Raw genomic sequence first — 27025 nt, 5'->3', positions numbered from 1 at the left:
GTGTGGATCAAAACTACCTGTGACAAAGATCCATTTAAAAAATTTCCAGTGAGTCATGACTGATATTTTTGTAAAATGTAACAAAAAATTATTATAAGAAAAATTAAATTAAAAACATCTCAAATCATGCAACATGCAAGCCTCTAATGTTTAATATTAAAGATGCAAAAAAATTACCTGTCAAATTACCAATTTCTAAATGCTTATTTCAGTTTCTGTGCTAATTCACTGCAGTGCAGTGGCTGTCAGCGCAGGGGCCAGCACTGTCCATTTACTATCCTTTGAGTAGCAGCGGTTTAGATGGTCTCTGTGCTGAGGAACAAAAGGAAGAGGGTAATAGTTTGGAGTAAGTTCAGAGCCATTAACGTACTATTGAAATATAGACAGTGAGATCAATGCTGGTATTTTTCAGATAATTTGGCTTCATTATATATTCTTTTCTTTTGAAAGGAAATATTTAATTGCCTGGGCACTGTTGATTTATAAAAATCACTGAAATGTTTGCTTAAGTAAAATAAACTATATATATGGAGTATCTCTGGTATCATATGGGCCCTATTTGTACTCAAACATTGGAAGAATGAATCTATTTTAACATTGAAATAGTTTTAAGAATGAAACAGTTTCTAAAATGTAAATAAGGGTATGGTATTCTGAAATAACATATACTGCTAACTGACATGATATACACACTCATGTATGCCATGTTGTTTTTTTCAATTGACCTTTCTTTACCGAAATATAATGAATGAATGTGGACCATTGCGTCATCCAGCGCTGACTGAAGTAGTATGAATTCATATACTGGGTTGGAGTGGCTGGGAATATTGTGGAGAGCCGAAAAGATTCTAAAATGAATTGTATGTTTCCCTCTTAAAACTTTAAGACATTTACCAATTTCCACCGATCCCAAGCTGCCCTATCGAACTTTCCACGAATAGGCTAATAGAATGTGTGTCCATAAAAACAGTAAGTTAAAGAAATGGATGCTGAAGTCACAAAGACAGTCTCTTGCTATAAATTTATTATTTGTGAGGAAGAATTTCTTTTTTAACAACAAATGCAGAGCAGAACTATGGTTTATCATCCCCACATGGAGCAAGTGGTGAAAGGACTGTGGCGTTGTGGAAATTATATTTATTGTTATCATGTGTTTTCCTTAGCTGTGGCCATACCTTTTTGGGAAGGTATCATTTACAATACCCTATTGTTTAACATCTAACTTTATGATTCTGTTTCAATAGTAGTTTATTACCATCACATCGTGTGTTTTCTTTCTTTCTTTGTAGGTTTAGCTTTCGGTAAACGTTGCACTCCAGTAATGAGATTTTAAGAATTACTCAGTCATTGAACCATGTGAATTCAATGGTTGGTAAGTCTGGGATCTTAAGAAATTACTGAACAAGTAAATTCTGGGTGGTGAGCATAAAAGGAGTTCAAATAAATATGTAATTTAAAAATGGAACTAAAACCCACTGAACACCAACAAACTGACATGCGTTAGCTTTGGGATCGCCGGCGAGAGGAGCTGGCTCTCCAAAGGCTGAATTAGAGGCAGGGACAGAATGTCAGCGCTAGGTGGGGGTCTTTGTGGGTCTGAGTGCACTAAGGCTTGGGGTGTGACTTTTGACTCTGAACTTTGGACATCTCAGGCTGCTGAAACCTCTTAAAAGTTGCCTTATTTAAATTGTTCGCCTCCCTTCTGGGATCCTCCCAGTGTTCCTGGATGGCTAGAAATATCCAGTTTTGTCAAAATCGGAGGGGTTCTGTGTTCTGTGAGAGCGTGCTTCCTGGAGAAGACCATCATTCTCTCTGTGCCTCAGTTGCCTCCATTTTGATCCCATGGTGTGAATTGCCTTGTTTTGGCACATCCTGGGTGTCCGTCTTCCTTGTCCACTCCCTTGTGCTTGCTAATATACATCCCCAGCTGGGTGTTCTCTAAGTGCCAGTTATGATTCATATTTCCACAGTGATGACACTGGCTGGTTTGACTTTGGGAACTGTCAGAAATAGCCACGAGCCTAGAGGAAGCGAGCAGGGACTAGCCCTGAGTAATTGCTAAACGATGGTGGGTTTGTGAGCTTCATTTTCCTTTTCCCTCCTGGAAAATGCAGACCTACAAAGTGAACCCTGACCAGGTTGATTCCAGACGAACCTGGAAGGATGACCGTAAATTCTGATGCCTCACCTTTTCTCTACAGACTCAATATTAGCGTGTTTTAGGAGGCTCGGGATCAGGTTATGTACTCTGACTCTGGCCAATCTTCAGATAGAAAAACAAGGGGAGAATAGAGCCCATTAATTATCTTCATAACTTTCTTACAAGGTATTAAGTAATATCATCTTTAGACCATTTTGAAGAAGATGGGGGAACTCATTTTTCAAGGCCAGCGTGGCTGGTTGCTATGAGCAGGCCTATGTCAGCACATGAGACCCTGCTCTGCTTGACCTCTGGAGTTTCCAGATGGTGAAAACCTTTTCCATAATCAGACAAGAGGCGTTGAGGGGAGAGGGGGTCCCTAGATTAAGGAGATGCTGGTTATGGTAACAGCGACCAATCAGTTCATAAAATACTCATTGAACATCCCTACTTTGTGACAGGCCAGGTGCTGAGCGGTAGTGTCACTTCATTGCATTCTGAACTCTTTAAAATATTTTTTGTTATTTTATTTTATTTATAAGTTGACCTCTAGGGAACTTGGTCAAAGAATTCCGGAGAACCTCCCCCAGGGGGCAAAATCTTGATCTGACTAATGATCTACTGCCTCTGTCTCTGTGTCTCTTTCTCTCTCTGTTTTCTCTTTCACACACTCTCCTTATTCTAAGTATTTATTGAGGTTGCAGTGGGAGGGACAACAGTATAGTATTCCCATTACTTGAGTGAAATTTAGTTTATGATTTTCGAGGCCTCTTCACTGCATGTTCAGATAAGCAGAAATATTTTAGCTAGGCTTGGTTGAAGTAATGTTTCAAGGTGGTAAATATTGGTTATTCCTTTCAGAAGAAGTAATAAAGAACACATTGCATTTTACTGCCGAGGCGTGTGAGATGTAGAATCATAGAAACCCAAAGAAGGAAATATCTTGAAGGGAAGTTCTCCATGAAAACCTATCAAGCTATGAATTTGAAGAGTGCTAAGAGGCTTCTGGTAAAGCCACATCATTAAAAAGGTTTATCACTTAACAATGTTAGCACATGGAATGCTGTAATTCTGTGGTAACCGCAGCCAACACCTCCCAGGTTTTGTAGACAACTACACAACTGTTTTCTTTTAGTGTGATATTTAACGTATTCTATCTTCATTCAGAAGGGTTTTCTCATGCCTCCACATCTGAAACAATTCAATGCTATCTTTGCTTGAAGTCTCTCCTGATTAGCGAGCTGGCTCTTGGTGATGTATCACGTACAGTGGGTTCTGTGATGTGGTTTGCTGACCACGGCAAGATGAATGAAGATCACAGTCACGTTAAGTTGAGGACTATGGTCAGACTTAAACCATTATCCTTGAGGTGTGTGGCTGTTGATTTATCAATGTCTCGTTTTTAAGAATGAAATCTTCTCAAGGTTGTCGTACACTCTGTGGATATATGTCAAACAAAGTATAATGTTATATTCTCTCATAACTTCATAAATAAGAATGTATTGCTTTGAGGATGAAATAAAACGACAAGCTGTATTTGGCAGCGATATATTAAAAAGGTCATGAAGAGATTAATGGTTGTTGGCAGCTGGTCAAATTTCTTTGATGTCCACTATTTTTTTCCACTGGAATTCTGCATTTGTCACTCTCTGAATGAATTGCCCACACATTTATGTACATAAATTATGGTGCCTTTATTACATCACTTTCAACCTATCTGGATAAAAGCATGGTGGGCTTTTTTTTTTTTTCCCTGTGTGTAATTTCCATTTTGGTGGCATTTCTGCTTCCTAATAAATTCCAGACAAAGTATATACCCAAAGCCTGTTTTTTATGTATTTCAGCTTTCTGTGTTCAGCCACACTTTGTTTGGGAGATGTCCTGCTAGGAAGTTACTTAGATTTATGAATATTTGGAGAACTATTTGCAGAAATGGGGGTCTGGAGATTCTTATAATCCCATTGTATATTGTAGCTCTTTCCTTTTTTGTTTTTTAACTGTTAAAACTTTTCTTTGGGGGGGGTAATTTGGATGAGATGTTTAATAAACTACCAGCTTAATTTGATTATTTACTTACAGTTTCAACTTTGATCTCTTTCTAAACGATTATCAGAAGGATGTACAAAAAATTCCAAAATGAACAGATATAAAAGGTGCCTCCTGTATTCATATGGTTTTCTGGTCTTCAAAGACAGGCCAGTATTTTAACTACCACCATTTCTCTGGCATGAAATGTAAAGATTCCCAAATGCCCACAAATGGTCTCAGGTCACACTCACCTCTTTCTGTTCATTTTTTTTTCTTCTTCATTTTTCTACATTCTAGATGTAGAAGTTGCCTTTTTCTGTTACTTAAAACCAGTGTCTAAAGGACAAGTGTTTATTTTTATTTTGTTTTTTTGGTGTTCTTTTTTAAACGTGTTAATACTAACGCACCACTGAATAAATATTTCCTGGCAAATGAAAATTGAAACAAATACCAAATTGATAAAACCAGTTTATTGATTTTGCTTAAACAACAAACAAAGCAGGAAACACATTAAAATCTACACCTACAGTCTCTCAAAGTAAAAAATATGAAATTGTTATATTCAACATATTAAGGATTTAGTAATATAAATTCTATTAGATTTACTGAGAATCTACTCTACCCTCTGCAAAGATGTATATAACCGACCATATTACTCTTATTCTGCTCAGTGGGTTAGAGCCCCAGGTTCATGGGAATCTCCAGAGAAATATCAGAGTATATTTCTGGTCAATAGTTTTGAATGTCAACCCCATATAATTTTGCCTACCTGGACTTAGGCTGACTGGTTGTATTACTCTTTGGTGGAGCTGTTCATGAGCATATTCAGAGGCCAGCAGTGGGTGGGGTTGGGGAATGGGTGTGAAGAGAATAAAAGCTCCTAAACCAACAGACAGGCAATTATCTGAAAACTGAGTATGATGTACGCAACACAACCAATTTCAATATTAAACTCTCTAAGAAAATTACGTGAGACATTATCTCACATCTGTTAGAATAACTACTATCAAAAAGACAAGAAATAACAAGTGTTGGCGAGGATGTGGAGAGAAGGGAATCTTTGTTTACTGCAAATTGGTGCAGCCACTATGGAAAACAGAATGAAGGCTTCTCAAAAAATTAAAATGCAACTACCATCTGATCCAGCAATTCCACTTCTAGGCATTTACCTGAAGGAAATGTAATCACTAACACAGAAAAGATATCTGCACTCTCATGTCCATTGCAGCATTATTTACAAGAAACAAGGCATCGAAACAACCAAAGTGTCCATCAATGGATGAATGAGCAAAGAAAATGTGGTATGAATATACAATGGAATTCGAGCATTCAGCCATAAAAAAGAAGGAAATCCTGCCATTTATGACAACATGGATGGACATTGGGGGCATTATGCTAAGTGAAATAAGTCAGCCAGAAAAAGACAAATACTGTATGATATCACTTATATGTGGAACCTGAAAAAATAAAAAAATAAAAAAAAAACCCCAAACTCTTAGATACAGAGAATTGATTGGTGGTTGCCAGAGGTGGGAGGATCCAGGTGGGCAAAATGGGTAGAGGGAGTGAAAATGTACAAACTTCCAGTTACAAAATACATAAATCCTGTGGATTCAATGTACAGCATAATTACTATAGTTAACAATAGTGTATTTTACATTTGAAAGTTGCTAAGAGAGTAGATCTTAGAAGTTCTCATGACAGGCACAAAAATAATTTGTAACTATTTGTGGCGATGACTGGTAACTAAATGTATTGTGGTGGTCATTTCACAATATATACATGTATCAAATCATTATGTTGTGCACCTAAAATTAATACAATGTTATACGTAGATTATTTCAATTAAAAAAAATCACTTACATAAAACAACCACATCAAAAAATAAGCCAACAAACAAAGAAAAACTTCCCCAATCCTCAGGATTAATTAAGGGACAATAACTTGCACGTAAAGTTCTTGTTTTGCACAGGCTCTTTCTGAATCTTTTGTTTATTTAACTCAGTAACCTCTATTGTACTAAAAAATTGTTGACTCAATAAAACTTGGAAAAAGCAAAACAATTAAATTAAAAATTAAAATCTCAAAAGAATAGTTTACTTAAAAAGTTTTAGAACAAGGTTTGGGTAGAGATACTTTGTGTGTCTTATATAGAATGTGAAATGTATATTGTGGAATGCTATTACTACATTTTGTGGCAATGTTTTCCCATCCGACCATGTAAGAAATTCTGAATTTTCTTAGTTTCTAAGGTGAAAATAGAATGTGTTGGTATGTGACCGATTTGAACATTATACTGAAAGACAAGTGGAATAAAAAAAGCTCATTTACTGAGATAAATCTTAAGATACCTTATAATGGGCTATACAGAAGAATTTTAGATTTTCCACTATGTGAAAACTCATTTCATTAATACCATAAATATTTACTGAGCATGATCTCCAAGCCATGCATTTTTCTAGGCACTTCAGCACCCTGCTCTGCCTGACCTGTGAAGTTTTCAGATGATGCAAAACTTTTCCATAATCGGACCATAGTAGTTGAGGAGTCACTAGATTATGGTTGTGGCAGCAATGATTATTGGAGCCAACAAGTAATTACTGAATATCTGCTTTGTAACAGGCCCTCTGCCAGGTGTTTGACAAGAGTACCTCTTCATTACATTTTGAACTCTTTATATTTTATTTATTTTATTTTATTATTTCATTTTATTTGCATTTGTAAGTTGACATCTAGGGAACTTTGTTAATGAACTCAATAGAACTTCCCCCAGTGGGTAAAATCTTGATCTGACTAATGTTTCTCTCTCTCTCTCTCTCTCTCTCTCTCTCTCTCTCTCTCTCTCTCTCTCTCTCTCTTTCCTCCCTCTTTTCTCTTATTCACACACAAACACATCCATACACTCCCCATTCTATCCCCATTTAGCAGAATACAAAACAGCCAACCATCCTTGCCCTCATGAAGCTTACATAACAGTGGGAAGGGGCAGGCAATACATCCAAATAAGTATGTTGATTATCTATTATATTGGCAGGTGATAGAGTGCTGTGAAGAAACATAAAGCAGAGAAATGCCATGAGCCATGGGGGAGGGGATGTGTCATAATTTTCAATAGAGATTGTCAGAGCGGGTGTCACTGTGAAGGGACATCTCAGCAAAGCACTGAAGGAGGAGAGGAAGAGCACCATGTGGATATCTGGGCAGGGGAGCATGTCAAACTCAAGGAACAGGAAGACTATGTTCCCTATGCTGCACTTTACATCCCCATAATATCCTTTATTTCTTGGTTTGTTGTTCACTGCCTGCCCCTTCTAGAATCTGCACTCCAAAAGAACGGTCTTTGTCTTGTTCGCCACTGTGTCCCCAGCATCTAGAATGGTGCCTGACCCATAGGAAGCACTCCATAAGTATTTGTCAAATGCATGAAAGAATAAGAGAAAAAAACACGGAGACCTGGTTATATAGCTCACCAAGAGATACGGACTGTGCAAGGGGAAAGAAATCCCTTCTGCGTAGTGCCATGTTGAAGGCGGACAGTGGGCCACACAGTAGACAAAGGGTTGGGCAGATTTCAGGGCTAGAAGGTATTTCTCATGGTTTATGTGCAGTTCTCAGAGTCAAGAGATTGGGGGTTCACATTGGCTCACTCTCCAACTCACAGAGTGACTACAAGACAAATCATTAACTTCTGCAAGCGGTAGTTTCTGCATCTGTGTGGCGTTAATGGCTAGTTTAAACATTTAGAAACCTTAATTGGCAAATATGACTCTATTTATGCTGTTTCTTTCAGGAGACTGAGTGCTTTGGGAAAGCAGGCCCTGTTTTCCCCTTTGGTTCCTGAACTACAGCTCCTTGGCAGGCAAGGTGATTAATTGCCCTGGATTCCTCTTCTCCTGCTCTTTTTCCCAGCCTCTCCCCAACAGTGTCTTCATTCAGTGAGGCTGCATGACTTAGATGGGGAGGGAAAGGCCTTGATCCCCTTAAGACATGCCTTGGGGTGTTATTCTCTGCCTTCATTTCTCTTTTCTTGACCAGCCCAGCTTGATGAATCCACCAGTTTTCCACCACCCAGCTATGTCAGCCTTGCTCAGTGCTGGAAGGAGGCCTGTAGCGTTTATTCATCTCCCACTTCATGGAGTGAAGTAATTAAGTCTTGTGACTCAACCCAAGAGGATGTCCCTGCATCTCCCATTTATTCTTTCTTTCCCACCAGACCTACTCTGCTAGGAGGAGACCTCGGCCCTCTGAGCATTCATTGAATGACTTCTTTCTCAATGTCACTGCATTCTCCTAAGAATCAAGTCTCTCTCTAGGATAGGCTTTGGGATCTCTCCTTGGCCCTACTGAGGAGAAACATTGGACATGGCAGTTATGAGCATAAGCTTTAGACTCAGCCAGACCTGGTTTAAAATCCTAGCTACACTACTAACTGTGAGCTTGGACAAGTTACTCAACCTCTCTGAGCCTCAATTCCCTCATCTGTAAAATGAAGATGAGGAGTTGTTAAGAATTAAAAGATGATATAGGCCAAGAAGTCAGCATGGATACTGGCACACAAGTCTCACAGGTGCTATTATCAATTACCAATGCCCTATTATCAATTACTAATGCGCACTCATATTCTTGGTTCCAAGGGTTGTTATTGAGGTTTTAACATTTTCAGTTTAAAAAAGTTAATCTTCAGCTTTTTGAGATCTCTAATTCGTGCAGTTAGATAAGCAACTGATTTTCACCCTAGCTGTTATCTACTCATCACTTCGTCTCTGATGGCTAGTGTTGCTGGTGCTCAGAAATGTCTCACTTCATCCTTTCAATAATGACTCTGAAAAAAAGAAAGTGTTCTAACTCTGTGTCTACACAGACAGAATCAAGCAGAAGTTCATGTAATTTCATGGAGAATAGGATCGTAGAGACAGCCAATCTGGATGATTACAATTGGATTACAACATGTTCGTGTTTTGTAGATTGCTTAACTTTTCTTCAAATGCTTGACATTAGCAATATTGTAAAAAAATAATAATTTTATCCTGAAACTGACCTTATCTAATTTTTTCCCATGCAATGAATGCAGTACTGGCTTCACATACAGCCTAGATTGATGACATATTTGCTTAGTCCCATGGATGGAATTTGTTTCCTCTAAAAGGAAAATCTCAATAGGGGCATTTAGTATACATTTTCCAACTTATCAAGTGGTGCAGCAGGTTTTCTTGAATGGCATGTAATGTTATATTCTGGTTTTAAGTTCTAATTTATCCTGTAGGGTTAGAGCAGTGAAGTGGGCCAGAATCTGCTGGTGTGAATAAGTCAGCCGAGAGAGAGAGAAAGAGAGAGAGAGAGAGAGAGAGAGAGAGAGAGAGAGAGAGAGAGAGAGAGAGAGACTGAGGAGTGGGGGGAAAAAGAGAGAGAGAGAACAATGGGAGCATTGTAAGAAATATTTAGAAGTCAAATATTTGAGAAAAACCCCAAACCAAAACCTATTTCAAAAAATGTTGGAGGAAATGGTATATCTTTTTATGTGCTTAAGAAAACAGTTAAAAAAGAACTTCACAGCATCAGGTCTATTAAGTACATTTATTCCAGTGATTTCCCAGATATTTCCAAGTTCCATTTAAAACAGAAGTCTCCTATCAAGCAATCCTTTGAAATTATTTACTCTTTTATGGTTGTAAAGTATGGAAACATAATACTTTTAATGGAAACCCTAATAAACGGCACATGCTACAAAGTGTCTACTGATGTGCTTTATAGGTTGGGATTCTTAGTCACACGAACTTGCCAGTCTACACTTCTGATCCCAATAAATGCCCCAGTGATGTGGAAGAGGATAGCTGGAAGGATAAAGCCATGCAAGAATGGCACAGGCCATTCATGCTCCCCAGAAATGTATGGCAGCCAGAATCCATCTGACAGGAAGCAAACCATGCCAGCAGGCAGAAACAGAATTATTTAGATTAAGGACTTTGTTTTGTTTGACGGATGATGACTTGGTGAGCACCGTAACTTGAAAAAACGTTTTTCATATATTCAATGAGAAAGGAATGTTTTGTAAAAATCTGGTTGTGAATCCCCAGAATAAAACAGTATGTAATATTTTTGGCACATATTTAATTGGCCACAGAAATACTAAAAGCACTTGACTTATAATGTTAAAGTGGGATTCTGGTTAAAATCAACTCCTAATCAAAAAAAATTTAATGTGTTTCACCAAGTGCATATTTTCAAACAAAACAACTATATTTTAAAGTTGTATATCCTTAATTTAATGCTTAAATAGGACTAGCAGTTTACACATGGATTCCCCCTTCCACGCACACATACAAATTATTTTTCATTGAAATGTTTTCAAAGCATTCTTCTCACTTGGGTATGCTTTGATTAAACAATCCAAGCATTCTATACTAAATAGTAATTGATTTATTGACATTTGATGGATTCATACTCATGTTCCTTGGTTTAAAAATCTTGTTAAAGTGTTATGAATAATCTGTGGGTATATTATTTCAAATAATTGTCATTAAACTTAGAATCACTGTTGTTAATAGAAAGAATTAAATTTAATAGGCTAGTTACTATATGTGTAAATACCAATGGATGCTTAGAATCAGATTAATTGTAGATTTAATCATGGTTGGATAGATTCACATTCTTCCAGCAAATATATTCATTTTATTTCTTTTGCCTTATTGTTCTATTTTAAAGTAAATGTTTAGTAAGCACTTAAATTGGTTGTGGGTCAAAGGCTAAAGCATCAATTAATTAGCATGTAAAAAATACAGAATACATTATACTGCTCAACACAACTCCAGCCTATATACATTAATCCTTTATGAACCTGAAAAAGTCTACCCTTTACAGAAAGACTCATAGAAGCCCAGAGAAGAATGGCTGTTGGGAATAGAAGGGTAGGAAATTCACCTGAGTTTGTTCATAATTTGCCACTTGGGGAAAGAGTGGTCTAACCATTTAAAAAATATCTTTGCTACTATGGGTGAAATATCAAAGACTGATACTTTTAACAACATTGTTCAGAAATGTCAGTTTGATACACTTAGGCTATCATGTTTTAGTTTTGTTTTATTTTGAAATAACAAGACATATCTCCCAAACTATCTGGGGAGATTGGTTTCTTTTCACCGGCCTTCAGCCAACCCTATCCCAAGTTTGAAGCATTTTGTTAGATCTCTTTGATCTTCTGTTTGACTTCTGCTTCATGGAAAAATGCTCATAAACCTTCAGAGAAAAACTTTCTTTACTTTCAGCTTTATTCAAGAATTATAAACAGTGGACAGATCTATAGCAAAACTATTTTAAGAGCACTTAGGACCCACATGCTAATTTATTTGCTCACCACCAAAAAGAGGCTTGTTTGGTAAAAAGAAGTTTAAAAAGTTCAACTTTGCTTAGTGAAAAAAGAATTCCACTTTTAAGTGGCTAGAAGGATTGCATTTCATTTTTTAAAAAAATATTAAAATCTCTGAAGCAACCGTCTTTTTAAAGATGTTATGTGCAAGGATTGGCATGACATTTGAAATGGCTTCAAGAGTCCTGTTACTCCTGACATGCTGGCAAACACGTCACAGATGTGCTTTCTCACTGCAGCCACAGTCAAGAGAGAACACAAAACCTGCGACTACAAACAAGTCCCCACATGTCTCAATGCGAGGGTGAGAGGAGGCTAGAAGGCGTTAAAGGGTGAGAGCACCCTGTTCGCGCTAATCCATCATGACTTCAGACTTACAGTCGCTTCTCCACAAATGACGGGATCTACTGCTGCAGCTCTACATTCTTACATGTTGGATAACAACTGTAGTTTCAGATAGACAAAATTAGAAATCATTGCCATTTGGCATTCTGTAATTCTAAAAATGCCTTTCAGTCTAGAAAGTGAAAAAGGATGAAAGATTGTGCATGCTACTGTTTTGTAAACATGGTTTGCTAAAACTCTATAGGAGTTGCAAACCGATGTCTCCTGGGCTGAATCAGTACTGCAAGAGTATTGTTCCATTAAAAAAAAAAAAAAAAAAGGAACAAAAAATCAATGTATTTGGAAAATCACTTGATTTCATGTACAAAATCAGATTGCAGCTTCTTTTGAAAAATCAGATCTGACCACACTGACATTTTCTCCGGCAGCATTTATGGCAAATGGTAGTGGCTGCACATTTTATAGAGAGTTTAATTTTTTTTTAGATAATTTCCTCCACCCTTTTGCCATGCCACTGGGATTTTTGACTCATTTGCCTATGGCTTTTAGTTGGCATTTGGATTGCCTGACCATTTGCAGATATTATTTGGCCCTCTTCATGTTGCCTTGTGGAAATTGGGGTTAGAGTTACCAGCACAAAAAATGCTGATATTCTGGTGACTGCTATTGCTGTAATAAAATCCTTTTCTCTGACACAGAAATCTTGTGCCCTCTGTCAGCATCCACAAAACTGGGGCAGGTTAACTTGTTATTTTGTAAAGAGGGTAAAATATCAGACTCTTTATATAGTTCTTGACCAGTCTGTTTCTTCCTTTCCAATGTATCTTACTTCTTTTTCTTGCCATATATCACTGGCTAGGATTTCTAGCATCATGTTGAATAGGAGTGATAGGAGGAAAAATCCTTGCCTTGCTCCCAATCTTGGGGGGGGGGGGCATTCAGTTTCTTACCGTTAAATATGATATAAGCTATTTTTGGTAGACGCCCTGTTCAGGTTGTAGAGGTTCCATTTTATTCTTAATTTGCTCAGATTTGCTGAGGATTTTTTTCCATCTTTGTTCAAGAGGGATATTGGTCTGTGCTTTCCCTGTAACATCTTATTCTGGTTTTGGTATCATGGTAATGCTGGCTTTATTCAATGCATTGGGAATTTTTTCCATCTATTTTATATTTTGGAAGAGTTTGTATAAAGCTCTTACGTTTTCTTTCTTAAACATTTGATAGAACTTGCCATGAAATCACTGGGGACTGGAATTTTCTTTTTTGGGAATGTTTTTCATTAGAAATTCAATTTCTTTAAAATATATTGGACTTTCAGTTTATCGATTTCGTCTGGAGGGAATTTCTTCAGGGATCTTATGGTCCCTGTCTGAGTGCTCTAACATCTCTCTTATTTGAATGTGATTCTGTGGATTGCTTTGCATCTTAATAGTATACTATTTTTATTTGCTGCTTTGTGTGTCTTGCAATTTTTTGGTTGAAAACTGAACGTCTTTTGTAGAATAGTATAGACCGAGGTAAATAATATTTATGCCTGTTAAAGGTTATGCCTCTTACTTTTGCTAGGCCTTTAAGTGTGTGGGTTTTTCAATCTAGACAGTAGGGCTGGGTTTGGGTTATTTTCTTGCTATGGTTGCCCTCACTGTACCAACTTCTAGCAGTACCTTTTGTTTAAGGTGGGGAGTGGCTTCTCAGGACATTTTTCTCAATGTCTGCTTCACTTTCAGAGTTAGGCCTTCCCTTTCTGCCGATGCCTTAGAAAGGTCTCTCTCCATACTTTTGAAGACTGCTTACTTGTTTCTTGAGCTTTCTAGCCTGATGTTGGGGAGTGGAATGGAGGTGATTTTTTTTGTTCTGCTTCAGTCCCAGTCTTAGATGACTGCTCCATTCCCTGGGTCTTAGAGCTGGGGACTTCTCAGTAATCCTTCTGCTCATCCAACAGTCAGGGATCTCGAATGGTCTGAGCCTTGGAGTATTCCTGCCCTTTCCCAGAGGTTTTTCTGTTTCTTTCTCCAACTGCAGTGTGCCTTGACCTGTACCCCAAGGGTGACAGGGTTCAGTGCCTTTCCTCCAGTGGGCTAAGGCTTTTATTCTGTAGGAGATATAGGAGAGAAGGACCTGGGCAGGTCTTTACCTGAGCGGATGCTCTTCCCTTCCTCAGGTCTGCACCACCAATGATGCTTCTGCAGACTCTCATCCTGTCTCCAGTTTTCTCATGCATACTCTGTGAGGAGTGCAGGAGGGGCACCTGCAAGTGGATGTACATTTCTCTTATGTTTGTGGCTTTCGGCTGTTTTATATTCTCACTCTAAACGCTATGCCTTATAGTCTCACAGTTGGCCTTTAAGAATTTGTCTAAAATTTTAACCAGGTTTTTCTTACCAGCTCATATAGCATCTGGTGTTTGATGCAGCTAAAATACCTCCCCGTGGAGGCATCTTTCTTTGCATTTCTTAAGTTAATTGTTTGCCCTGTTACCACAGCTCTGTGACAGATTCAAGAAAAATTCCAATTTGTAAATTATTTAGCTTTTTCGGGGGGTTATAAATGTGGGGCAATATTCTTTCCTGCTTCCTCCCATAGTGAAGCCAGAAACCCTATTTTTTGACTTATAAGAAAATTCATTTCTAGGTATTCAAACTATCTACAGGCCAATTTTATTTTATAGGCCAAATGTCAGTTAGGTCATTTTGTACCTCAAGTAACAGAAAATCTATCCCACAATATCTAAACCAAAAGTTATTTATTATCTCATTTGAAGAGAAACGTGGAGATGTAAGATTTAGTTAAATCCAGTCAACAATTTTGTTAGGGTTCCAGGTTCTTTCTGTTTTCCACTCGGCTATTCACAGGATATTGTTGTATCTACTTAGGGTAACTTCCTGCAGTGTCTCAAGATGGCTACCACAGTTCTGGACATCACATCACAGAGAGAAACAAAACCAAAACCACACATAAAAATATAAATAAAATTAATGGCCGTTTTATATTCTATTTTTTAAGAGAAAGAAAAATATCTCAAGAAGTTTCCCATCAGACTTCCTACATGTCTTATTCAACAGGATTAGCTCAGATACTCATTGCTCAATTGTTTGCTAGAATAGGAACAGAACTACCATATTAGATTTAACACCACAATTCACCTCTGGTCTGGGAAGGAAACAAATTCCTCTGAAGCATATGGCCACCTGAGAGCTGAACAAAATCAGGATTCTATGATGAGCAAAGAAGAACATGGAGAATAGCTGTTCAGTGAGCAACTAATGGTACCTGGCAGCACTCACAGCACATAAAGAGGCCAGGCTGTGGAGTCAGTTGTATCTGAGTTCAAATCTGGGCCCTTCGAACTTTCGAAAGTACAAAGGGGTTGCTATTTTGTCAACACTAAACATTTGATATTTGTCTTTCTCCCTCATTAACTCATGTTCCTTGCATTCATATCAGTATTATAGCCCAAAAGGGGGGCATGGAGAATGCCACCTCAGGAGGATAGAGGAGATAATTTAGATATTGTAGATGCTCAGAATGCGGTAGCTATTGTTATCCCACAAATAAATTGTCATAATACATTTAGCTAATGGCTTTTTAAAGTACCGGCACTTTATTACAATTGTATTTTCCACTTTGAAGGAAGATAGAGAAGAGTTTTCTAGCTCAGATGCAGAGTGACAAGCCTTTAGCTGACCACCTATTAAGTAAGGCACAGGGGCATATGGCAGAAATGGCAATAAGGCTCTCCCATTAAGGGGGAAGGTCCTATATTTTTCTCTGATCCACGTGAGCCATAGCTATGAGTGTGTAGGGACAGAGAGGTACAATAAAATAAGACAGCCTTCAGGGAATGGTGTTTATCTTTTCATCCACAGCCATGGGACTCTGCAATGAATGACAAAAGTAATAGCACTGGACAAGTAATGAATAGTTTGGCTAAATCTAGAAGGACTCCTATTTATCTTTCACTATAACGTAAGACACAAAGTGCAATGCGTTTAAAACAGGACGAAAAACCCAAATGAGTCTTTTTGGCACATCATTCACTAAAGAAGTTGTTTTGCTTTAGTTTTTCTGAAATTTATATTTAGTCTTATTAATCTCTCAACCTATATATTTTCCCAAGGCCCGTAGATCCGGGTAGTTCCTTCTTAATCCTAGAATAGTCTTCTTAAATTGAAAGTATTATAGTCATCTTCTAAAAATTGGATGGACCCCCACCCTTAATTTGGTTCCAATGTAGAGACACACCAAGGAGGTATGAAAGGGTTTATTACTTACTTAATTGAGCATTTTCCAGGGAGAGCAGGGTAGGAACACCAAGCAGGTCTGAAAATGGTTTGAGAGAACAAGAAAAGGACAATGGCTTGGGGTTTTTACGTTGTTTACGGGTGGGTCTAGTCTGAGGGTTGCTGTGCATGAGTGGAAACTTGTATGGTTTGAATCTCCCAGAAGAGCCAAAGGAGGGAGCACCCTGGCTTTCTTATCAGCTTGCCCAGATGTGGGGCAAAGGGAAGGAGAGAGAGGTGAGGCTTAAAAGCTGTCAGCAGCCAAACATCAAAAAATTGAGTTAGAATCCTATCAAAGTATGATACCTAGAAATGTATATCCTTGAGAAGTCCTATTGAATATGACGATCCAGCTATTTGAGCCTCTTGAGAGCTGAGTGGGAAAGTTGCAGGAAGCGGGATGAAAAGAGAAGAAGGGAACAAATATTCTTGCAAGATCTTTCGCTAGTATTACTAGTTACTTATTCTGGTTCTCCATAAAATTCAGACTTACTGCTTTTGCCTGCCTCCCCTTCATGACCAAGTTCCTGCCTTCCTGCCTTCTCAGTCTCTTTGCCCCATTGGCCTTTTAGTTTTTAAAATCCTGTACAATTATGAAATGTTTTATGCATACAAAAAAGTCTTGTACTTTTTACAAACTATTCAGAAAAATGTGTTTCCATATCCACAACTCAGATTTTAAATATACAGTCAATTCTTGGTATTCATAGCAGTTATGTTCTCTAAAGTCTCAGAAGCACTGAGTTAATGAATAGTGAACCATTGCTCTTAGAAGGAATATCGGGTTAGATTTCTGTGAGCCTCTGGTCACAATATTTTCATTAACTGATTAACACATAACCTTGTTTTATGTGTTAACGGCGCCTTACTTAATATCTATTGCTGATTTATTGACCTTGAACTCACAGGAAAAACACTATAACCCATACCTGAATGAAGATTAACATATGTTTTGTCAAACTTCTTAATTTTTGCCAAATTACTTGGCATAAAGTGTTAGCTCACTTTTGCTTAATTTGCATTTTCCTAATTACTAGGGAAGTTGAAAATCTTTCAGTGTGGTTACTTGCCATTTGGTTTCCTTTTGTTGTGAATGATCTCTTTATATCATTTACCCAAGTTTCTATTTGATGGTCTTTTTATTAATTTATGGAATTTTGAAATGTACATTCCGTACACTAATATTTTCTTGATTATAGCTTCCACATCTCCAATTGTGTGTCTGTGCCTTTTGTTTAGCAGGTCTTTGCCATACAGAAAATATAATTACTTTAATATGGTACATTTTGTGTTGCTTTAAGAAATTCTCCTCTACTTAAAGGTCAAAAAGATCTTACTATATAATGATATTTTTCACATTGTCCTCTCATAATTTTAAAGTTTTGCTTTTCACAATTAGAACTTTAATTAACCTGGAATTCACAAAGGGATGGAAAGGACTAGACTTGTCTTGTATTAGAGGACTTACAGCGGCCTAAAAACATTTACAAGGAGCCTTCAAATGGTAGGGGACTAGGTACTTGACATCTTTTCTACTTTCCTATTTTCTAAATGGTTTTTTATTAGGTATAGTGAAATTACTATTTTTATATATGGTTTCTCTATATAGAAGCACTGAGTTAATGAATAGTGAGCCATTGCTTGGTTCACTATTCTTGGATGAGCTCTTGGATGAGCTCTCATTAATGTTATTAAGTGTGGATTATCTATTTCATATGTTGATAACCCTGTCATTGGCTAATATTGACCATACTGTTACACTTTTCCAGTTCCTATTCCTCTCTCTTTTTTCCTGCTTCTGGATTTCTATCCTGAAGAGAACCAGTAATAATTAGCACCCTTGCTTTGTCCCTGGCTTTAAAAGTAATGCTTCTGATGTTTCCCATTTAGTATGATACTTGCTTTAGGTTGTTGGTAGGTACCTACATCAAGTTAAGACATTTAAAAAAAGATTTTTATTAAAATATAGCTAACATCCAACATTATATTAGTTTCAGGTGTATACCATAGTTAGTCAACATTTACGTACCTAAAGAAGTGATCACCATGACAAGTCCAGCAACCATCTGACTATGCTGTCACAATGTTATTGACTATATTTCTTATGCTGTACCCCATCCCCATGACTACTGTGTAACAACCAATTTGTACGTCTTAATCCCTTTCCCCTTTTCACTCACACCCAACCCCCTTCCCATCTGGCAACCATCAAAATGTTCTCTGTATCTATGAGTTTGTTTCTGTTTTGTTTGTGTATTTTGTTCTTTAGATTCCATACAGAAGTGAAATCTCATTGCATCTGTCTTTCTCTGTCTGATACTCCCCTCAGTACAGTTCCCTCCAGGTCCATCCATGCCACTGCAGATGGCAAGAAACCATTTCCTTCCCTGGCTGTGTATATATGTATCACATACTCTTTATCCATTCATCCATTAAGACACTCAGACTGCCTTCACATCTTTGCCACTGTAAATAATGCTGCAATGAACATATGGATGCACATGTCCCATTGAAGTAGCATTTGGGTTTCTTCAGATAAATACCCTGAAGTGAGATTACCAAGACCTTCTTTGTCTCTTGTTATAGCCTTTGTTTTAAAGTCCGTTTTGCCTAGTATAAGTATTGCTACGCCAGCTTTTTTTGTTTGTTTGTTTTTTTCATTTCCATTTTCATGAGATATCATTTTCCATCTCTCTACTTTCCATCCGTGTGTGTCTTTTAATCTGAAGTGAGTCTCTTGTAGGCAGCATATGTAAGGGTCTAGTGTCTTATCCATTCAGCCCTCCTAAGTCTTTTGAGTGGCGCATTTAATACATTTACATTGAAAGTAATTGTTGATAAATATGTAGCTATTGCCATTCTATTATTCATAATTTTGATTTTTTTTTTCATCTTAAAGAAGACCCTCTAACATTCCCTGTAATACTGGTTGGGTGATGATGAACTCCTTTAGCTTTTTCTTGTCTGGGAAGCTCTTTATCTGTCCATGGATTCTAAATGATAGTTTTGCTGGGTAGAGTAATCTCATATATTACTCTGGGTAGAGTAATTTCACATATTAAATGAATATAAATTAAAATTTAATATTTAATACCTACTTTCCTCACAGTTGAGGGAGCAGCTGTATTACAACTAGTTTTGTAATTGCTCTAGTTTTCCATTTAGAAACCATATCATCCTTCTCTGGGAGTTTAAAAACTCCCAGGTGATCTCAACGTATTGAGAAATACAGACCTAGCCTTCTGACTGATTCTCAGAGAAACTTACTCCTTTGCTTCTCCTTTCTCTCCAGTGCTCATTGGGGTGATCTGGAAATCACCTTACTGTGGGGTTAGGACCTATTGCAAACATGAAGACCAATGGAGCTCTACGTGAAAACAAGCTTTTATACCTTTCTAGTTGACTACTACCCATCCTCAATGGTCTCTGAATAAACTTCACCCATAGATAAGGGAAGATAGTTCTGGTTCTGATAAAATACTGTCAAGCATTATTATAAGCCATTAATTCATGTCAAAATAAAAAAGTAGAGAAGATCTCAAGTACCCAGTCACTTACCATTTGAAGGCTCCTTGTAAATGTTTTTAGGCTGTGGTAAGTCTAATATAAGGCAAGTCCAGTCCTTTCTTTTCCTTTGTGAGATCTGGAACTAACTATGACATTTCTGATCTGCTTAGGTGCCCTTTCTTCCATCAGGGGCCTTGAGAACTTTGACCTTCTAGAGATGAAACCACCATGGACAGCACACAGTCCCCACACACTGGGACTTTTTCCCATCAATCAGGGAGTAATGGGCTTTATCAAGCTATTGAAAAGAAAGTTCACTTGATGCTTCGTTTTTATTTCTGAGCTTTATTTTCCCTTCACCTTCACCTTTATTCCCTGAACTCAGTATTGCCTAGAGATTCTTCCCACCACAATTATGCTGCTTTCCCAGAAGCTCTGGAGCTGGCAGGCAAGAGCCATCCCAGCCCACACCCAGGTTCCTGCATGCCACCATCCTTAATCACAGCTCCTGTGGGTTTTTCCAAGACAGAGAAGATTCAAAACACACTCTATAAGGCAAAATGGCCCCAGGAGGAGATTCATGCTAACATAACAGAGTCTGACAAGGAATACAGCTCATTCCGACCCCTCACTCATATCAGGATGAATATTTGAGAAGAATTGCCAAGTACTCAGTAGAAAAATCATACAACTTCATTCTTGTGGTTTTTGTACCCCTATTTCAGACAGGCTTGGGCAAATTCTACTAATTCTATTGCTAAAGGATGACTCTGAAGGCATTTCCAGCAACTCAAGGGAGAAAGGAGACAGGGAGGGAGGAAGAGAGGAAGGATGGGGAAATAAGCCCGAGGAGCCTTGGTGGGGCCACCCAAACTGCTGTGAGAAGCTGTTGCACTCACCTTACAAATCTTTTGAAACTTTGCTCCTGTTGAGGTAGAGTTTGGCTGGCATTGGAGGGCACACGGTGAAGAAGAAAGAAGGTGTAGCCCCTTTGGCAAGATGAAGTCTGCTCTGTTCTGCAATCCTGTGTGGAATAGCTCTTGTGCACAAATACCCACCTGCTGGCTGAACTAGGGGATAGGACTACAGCTTTGGTCATTGTCCAGGTACCAGGATTGATCAATCAAAGCAGGCCCAAGATTGTAAGTTTTTGGTGTTCAAAGAAAGTCTGGAGCTGGAAACTTGGATGGGACTAAAATATTAAGCCCAAGCTTAATGTTTTAGAAAAAGTGAAAAAAACAACAACTAAGAGTTGTAAGAGGAGTGAGCAACTGGGTCTGGAACAGATTTAGGAGGCAAGGCCTAGAAAAATCCCTCAGGCAATGCCTTTGAAGGAGACATCACAATGACCCCATGGTGTGGGAAGAGCTGTAGGTCCCAGCTTGGATCAGAGAAGTGAATCACAGGTTTTATCCTCAGAGAATGAACACATCAGAAGAGGAGACAGCCACAGAAACAGATAAATGCACACCATGGCATAGCCACAATCATGGATGGAACCTCTGAAATGCTAAGGTGAAAGAGAGACGAGCTTCACTCGGTCTGTTGTGGGGTCAGAGTCATGGAAAGTTTTGCAGAGGAGGCCATGATTAAGCAGGGCTTAAAGTGATGCTGGTAGATAAGGATGTGGGACAGGCCAAGAGAATGGCGTGTGTAAAGACATGGAGGCGTCCAACAACATTGTGTGTGGGGACCCAAAAAGAGGGGGATCATTCTGCAGGGGAGGAGGGAAGGGTGAAGGTGAGACTCAGGACTGGAAAGGAAGACGTAAGGGCTGGCATAATGATGGAGGGCCTCGGAAAACATGCTAGGGAGTTGGGTTTGTTTTGTTTTGCATTAAGGGGTGTGGAGCCGCTGATGTGTTATAACCAAAACTGTGTGACTTCAGTTTTGAGTTTTTGAAGAATCAGTTCTTGGAGGGAGTAGATACAGCATAGAAGATTCATTTGGGCAACAAGGAGGAAAAGACGTGGCCAAATAGAAAGCCACTGTAATGGTTCAGGTCAACATTAATAAAGCTGGAACCAAAGTAGGGCAGTAGTGTAGGGGCAGGGAGTGGAGAACAGATCCAAGATGTAATTAAGACTTGATCGTGAGTTAGGTATAAGAGGTGAGGTAAAAATAAAGTCAAAGATGACCAGCTCAAATGCCATTTGTCCATCTGCTATCATCTGTCACACTTCTAACTTTCCATTGTACTTAACCTTTACATATAAAACATGTGAACCACAAAGCCCTCCTCATCTGCAATCCCCCACTCGCCTTTCCAAATTCATTTCCTACCACTGCCCTCCTTGCTCATTGTGCTTTGGCCACACTGGTCATATCAAACACTCCAAGCATGCTCATACCTTAGGACTTTTGCCTGCTCCATCTTTCTGTAATGCTTTTCATCTTGATATCCTCATGTCTGGCACTTTGATTTCTTTCAGGTCTGTGACCAAATATCAATTTATCAGAGAAGATTCCTCTAACCACTGTATTTGAAATAGAAACCAGTCCTCCCATATTATTCTTAAAAATATCCTTAACGCTGCTTGACTTTTCTACAGAGTACTTAATCATCCCCTCTTTCTGGAAAAGTTCTGACTATTCTGTGGTAACTGGTCATCCTCAAATGTTACTGGCCAAACAGCAAAAATGTGTCTTGCTCATGCAACATGTCCACTGAAGGCCAACAGGGGGGCTTTCCTGGTGGTAATCACTCACTGTCTCAGAATGATGAGACATCATTGACATGTTTCTTCCACAAGTTTGTGCACTGGCTCTTAAAGCTTCTCCTGGCAAGTGACATATATAATCTCTATTCCTGTGTCATTGGCCATAACACGTCACATGACCACACCTAACATCAAAAGGGGAAGGGAGAGTGATGTCACCATGTGCCCAGTAGGCAGACAACCAGCAATATTTAGTGGCTAGCACTAAGTTGGTACTATAATAGCAGACACATTGTATAGGTATTTCTTTGTTGTCAGTCTCCTTCCTCCAGAATTTGAGCTGCATGATAGCAAAGCAATGTCTTTAGTTTGTTCCCTGGAGTTTCTCTGATGTTTAGAACATGCTTGGCATGTAGTAAGCACTTAATAAACATTTGTTGAATGGTTGGACACATGTGTAAGTTCTTCTTCTGGACTGAAACTCCTTGAGGGCACGATCGATGCTCATTTATCTTTGTGTCTCCTTTGACTTCTGAAGAGTGTGTTGGACCTATGAAACATTCATTAAACATTTTCCCAGTAAAAAAGAACCTATCTATGGCTTAAGGCCATGCCTTCTGTTTTTCAGAACTCAAAAATAAAATATTTTTCAGCTAAGAGAATATTGGAAACAGAAGGAAATAATGAAGGGAAAGAGAGAAAGAGAGAGAAGGCGGGAAACTTTAGACAAAATATGGTGTGCCAGGCCTGTGTTAGGCTATCCCAGAATTCTCAAAGATCACAGTGGTCCACTGAGTCCAAATTTTTTTAAATAAATAATATTAATTACCTGCTTTTTATTCTAATCTAGTTCCCCACCCTCCAAAGCCTTCAGCACATAGTCTACCACTCTTCTCTCTGATTTTGACTGGAAAAATTTTGAAACTTAGACAGTTGCACAGCTCTCTGAGCATAAATCCAATCAGCAGACAGTGACCCTTTTTAAAAAGTTACTATTCTTTTTGTCTGTTGGTTTTGAGTTTATCAATGAGTTGAAAACTCCTTGACAGTGGGAAAACTCTGCAGTTGTGGCATTCCAGGGACAAGCCTTAGTGGGAAAGCAAACTAAACAAATGACCATGAGGCACCCAAGGCTTTGATTGAGAGAAAAATGATATTTGTGATACTGGCAATTGACTCAGATTACAATTTGGCTCCTGGATACTTGGTGTCAGCCCCTCTGAAATGTGGGATGAGTGGATGAATGAACATTCGGTTTTGTTCAGAAAGTGAGCATTTACATCTGTCCTAGCTTTCTAATTCATGAATAAAAATATTGTAGATGTATGTACAAAGAAACCTGTGTGGACCGAGACATGAAGATCTTTGAGGCCTTTCCAAAAAATGAAAATTATGAACATTGCCTCCTATCTTCACCTTCCTGGATACAGGCATAGCAGTGGGTTCTGTGCTTGCAGAAGAGCTGTTTTTTTTTGTTTTTTTTTTTTGCTTGTTTTTGTTTCTTTTTAGTCTCCTAAAGAGAAAAAGAGCAATGTTTATGGGACAAAAATAGTGCTGACAGAAACAAATAACCCAGAAGTGAGCCCCAGAGAGACCCTGGGGAAGGGACTATCCCTGAGGACCTTACCATCCAGGTACCCTTGCTGCCGTGTGGCGCGGGTAGGTGGCACCAAACAACTCCAGCAAGAATGGTTCCTTAGTGCGAGCAGACTTTTTGGAAACAAAGGCAGGATTTCTGACAAGTGAAAATGAAGCTGAAAGGCAAAGTCCTTTGCAAGGTCTCTTTCCCAAGCTAGAGATAGGACTTGATTCTGGCACCCAACTTCTACCTGTGCTTTGGGATGCTGGGGATACCCATCTGCTTCTCCTGACCCTTTGGGACCATGTGACCAGGAAACTAGAGTAATATTAAATATTCCTGTGTCAGACACAATGTCAGGATGCATGCATTACCTCATTTAATCTTCAGAGCAATCCTGTGAGATTATAAACTCATTTTTACAGGAAAGGAGCGATTAAGGAACTTGCCCACTGAGCGGGTAAGTGAATGGGAAGGTATTTAAACCACTTCTGCTTGACTCTGGAGCAGCACCATCCAAGAGAAGTATAATGCAGGCCACATATGTAATTTTAAGATTTCTTGTAGTGACATTTAAAAAGTAAAAAGAAATGGGTGAAATTAATTTTAATAATATATTTTCTCTAACCCAACATATTAGATCATCATTTTAACATGTAATCAATATAAAAATTATTAATGAATGCTTTACATTGTTTCATATGACGTCTTCAAAATCTGATGTGTATTTTGCATTTATAGAACGTCTGAGTTTGTATCAGCCACATTCTATGTGATCAAAAGCCCTATGTGGCTCGTGGCTACTGGACTGGATAGTGCAGGGCTGGAGTCTACCACTCCATTTAATCTCTCTAATGCTCCAAATTGTGGGAGAGGTTTGGAAAAATGGAAATGAACCCCCAGTGTCACCCCTAGCACCCTTCCAGTGGAAGGAGGCTAGGGCAGGGCTGCCACTAGTATATTTGGTGAGTATATACAGATTTGAACAAAGTTCCCCTTCTGGGCAGACACAACCCTGCACCAGGGGGCATGCTATGGCAAGCAGAATGCTCGCTAGGTTTTAGTCTCACTTGCCACCTCAGCTGGGTACCCATATGCAGTGAACAACCTGCAGAGCCGTACATGGTGGTACGGCTCCTTTGTTTTTCTTCAGTAAACTCTCCCAACATTGTCTGGCTCTTAGCAGCTAAAATTCATCTGTACAGAAAACTCTTCATCAAGCTTTTATATCCTGAGAAGTAATTCTTTCCCTTCTCTTAATATTTACATTCTTCTAAACATTTCTAATAGAAGGAAATGCATCTAGTTTGCAAGAAACAGTGTGTCTCTCAACTGGTTGCTTGATGGGGCAAATAGAGTGTCACTAACAGGACTTAGAATCCCAGCAAAATGAAACTCTTGTCTCTTAGCTCTGTTAATTGAGGAACTGTGTTTCCTTATTGGCTGGAGAGTTCCTTAACCCGCCATAGAAACTCCAGAACCAATCTACTGAGATGAGCATGTTTTAGAGACGGACCAGATGGAAAGAGTCCATGCCCCATCTGTTTATCATATAGATGTGGCCATTGTCCAGATCGTGTAAAATCATCAGGAGAGAAAAAAAACACCAGACGGTGCATTTTGAGGGTGATCACAGCTCTTTGGACTATTTTAAAAGCACTGCCTGTTCCGTGTGTGTGTGTGTGTGTGTGTGTGTGTGTGTGTGTGTGTGACCCCTTCCATGTCTCTCTACTTGTGGGTAGACCTGGGTTTGAACTTCTGGTCTGTCTCTTATTAGTTGTATCAGGGCAGGTTAATTAATTTTGCTACCCTTTAGTATCTCCATCTATGTCACAGGGTCGGTGTAAGAATTAAGAGATCATAGATTGTTCAGACAGAGCACTTAACATAGCGATCAGCACATACTAAATGATTGAAAAATGGCAGCTATTATTACTGACAATAATAATTTCTTATGATTAATTTTTATTAATATTTCATGGCTTGCAAGGCTTCAACTCTCTCACTGCATTTCTAACAATGAGCTAATAGATTCCCAGCATCCCTCAGACTTGAGACCTGGGGAAATACGAAGGTAGGACAATTAAGTTCACGAACTCATCCTAGAAAAAGTGCTATATACCTCATTGCTGAATATCACTATGGTCCCTTTGAATTACTTCTCTTGGGATGCTATGCACCGAGGCCAGCACCTAGTCCACCCTTCAGAGCAATTTTGGAACTTTTTCTGGAATGGCCATCAGAGCTGTCGTCATATTACCTTTGATGTCCTGAATGTCATCAAAGTGTCTTCCTTTCAATATTTCCTTTGGGTGGCCAGTTAGCTCAGTAGGTTAGAGCCTGGTGCTAATAACACCAAGGTTGCTGGTTCGATCCCCACAGGGGTCACTGAGCTGCACACTCCTTAAAAAAAAAAAAAAAAAAAAAAGACTTTCAATATTTCCTTTATCTTCAGGCAAAGAAAGAAGTCATTGGGGGCCAGATCAGGTGAGTAGGGAGGGTGTTCCAATACAGTTATTTGTTTACTGGCTAAAAACTTCCTCACAGACAGTGCCGTGTGAGCTGGTGCATTGTTGTGATGCAAGAGCCATGAATTGTTGGCGAAAAGTTCAGGTCATCTAACTTTTTCACACAGCCTTTTTAGCACTTCCAAATAGTAAACATGGTTAACTGTTTGTCCAGTTGGTACAAATTCATAAAGAATAATCTCTCTGATAGCAAAAAAGGTTAGCAGTATCATTGCAACAGTTCGCAAAATTAATTGTCAGACCTCATAATTCACAAATGTGCTTGCTGCAATGTAGCCTTAAGAATAAATTCAGGCCGGCCTGGTGGCTCAGGTGGTTGGAGCGCTGTGTTCCTAATGCCGCCGAGGTGGGCAGTTCGTTTCCCACATGGGCCAGTGAGCTGCGCCCTCTACAGCTAAGACTGTGAACAACAGCTCTCCTTGGAGCTGGGCTGCCATGAGCAACCGGAGGTCGGTGTGGGCTGCTGTGTGCTGCTGTGTGCTGCTGCGGGGTACCGTGTGCTGCCATGAGCGGCTGGTGGCCAGCATGAGTGGCCGACAGCTGGCAAGAGCAGCCATGAGCTGCTAAGAGCAGCTAACTGACGACTGGCAACTGA

The 27025-nt window shown here is 38.9% G+C and overlaps 1 long non-coding RNA gene across 1 annotated transcript in view; it reads left to right on the top strand.

Annotated features, from left to right (window-relative positions):
- The window catches only part of LOC109447781 (uncharacterized), a 54192-nt gene that overhangs the window by 4690 nt on the left and 22477 nt on the right, over nt 1-27025 (top strand). Inside the window, exon 2 of the long non-coding RNA XR_016022169.1 lies at nt 1290-1372. This is a non-coding gene — a long non-coding RNA (uncharacterized LOC109447781). The remainder of the gene's footprint in view (nt 1-1289; nt 1373-27025) is intronic.

The sequence above is a fragment of the Rhinolophus sinicus genome, chromosome 1, assembly GCF_057876585.1.
Source record: "Rhinolophus sinicus isolate RSI-liver-muscle chromosome 1, RSI-T2T, whole genome shotgun sequence".
NCBI lineage: Eukaryota > Metazoa > Chordata > Mammalia > Chiroptera > Rhinolophidae > Rhinolophus > Rhinolophus sinicus.
Note: the sequence above shows the minus strand (reverse complement) of the source record. Positions and strands in the feature narration are given on the sequence as shown.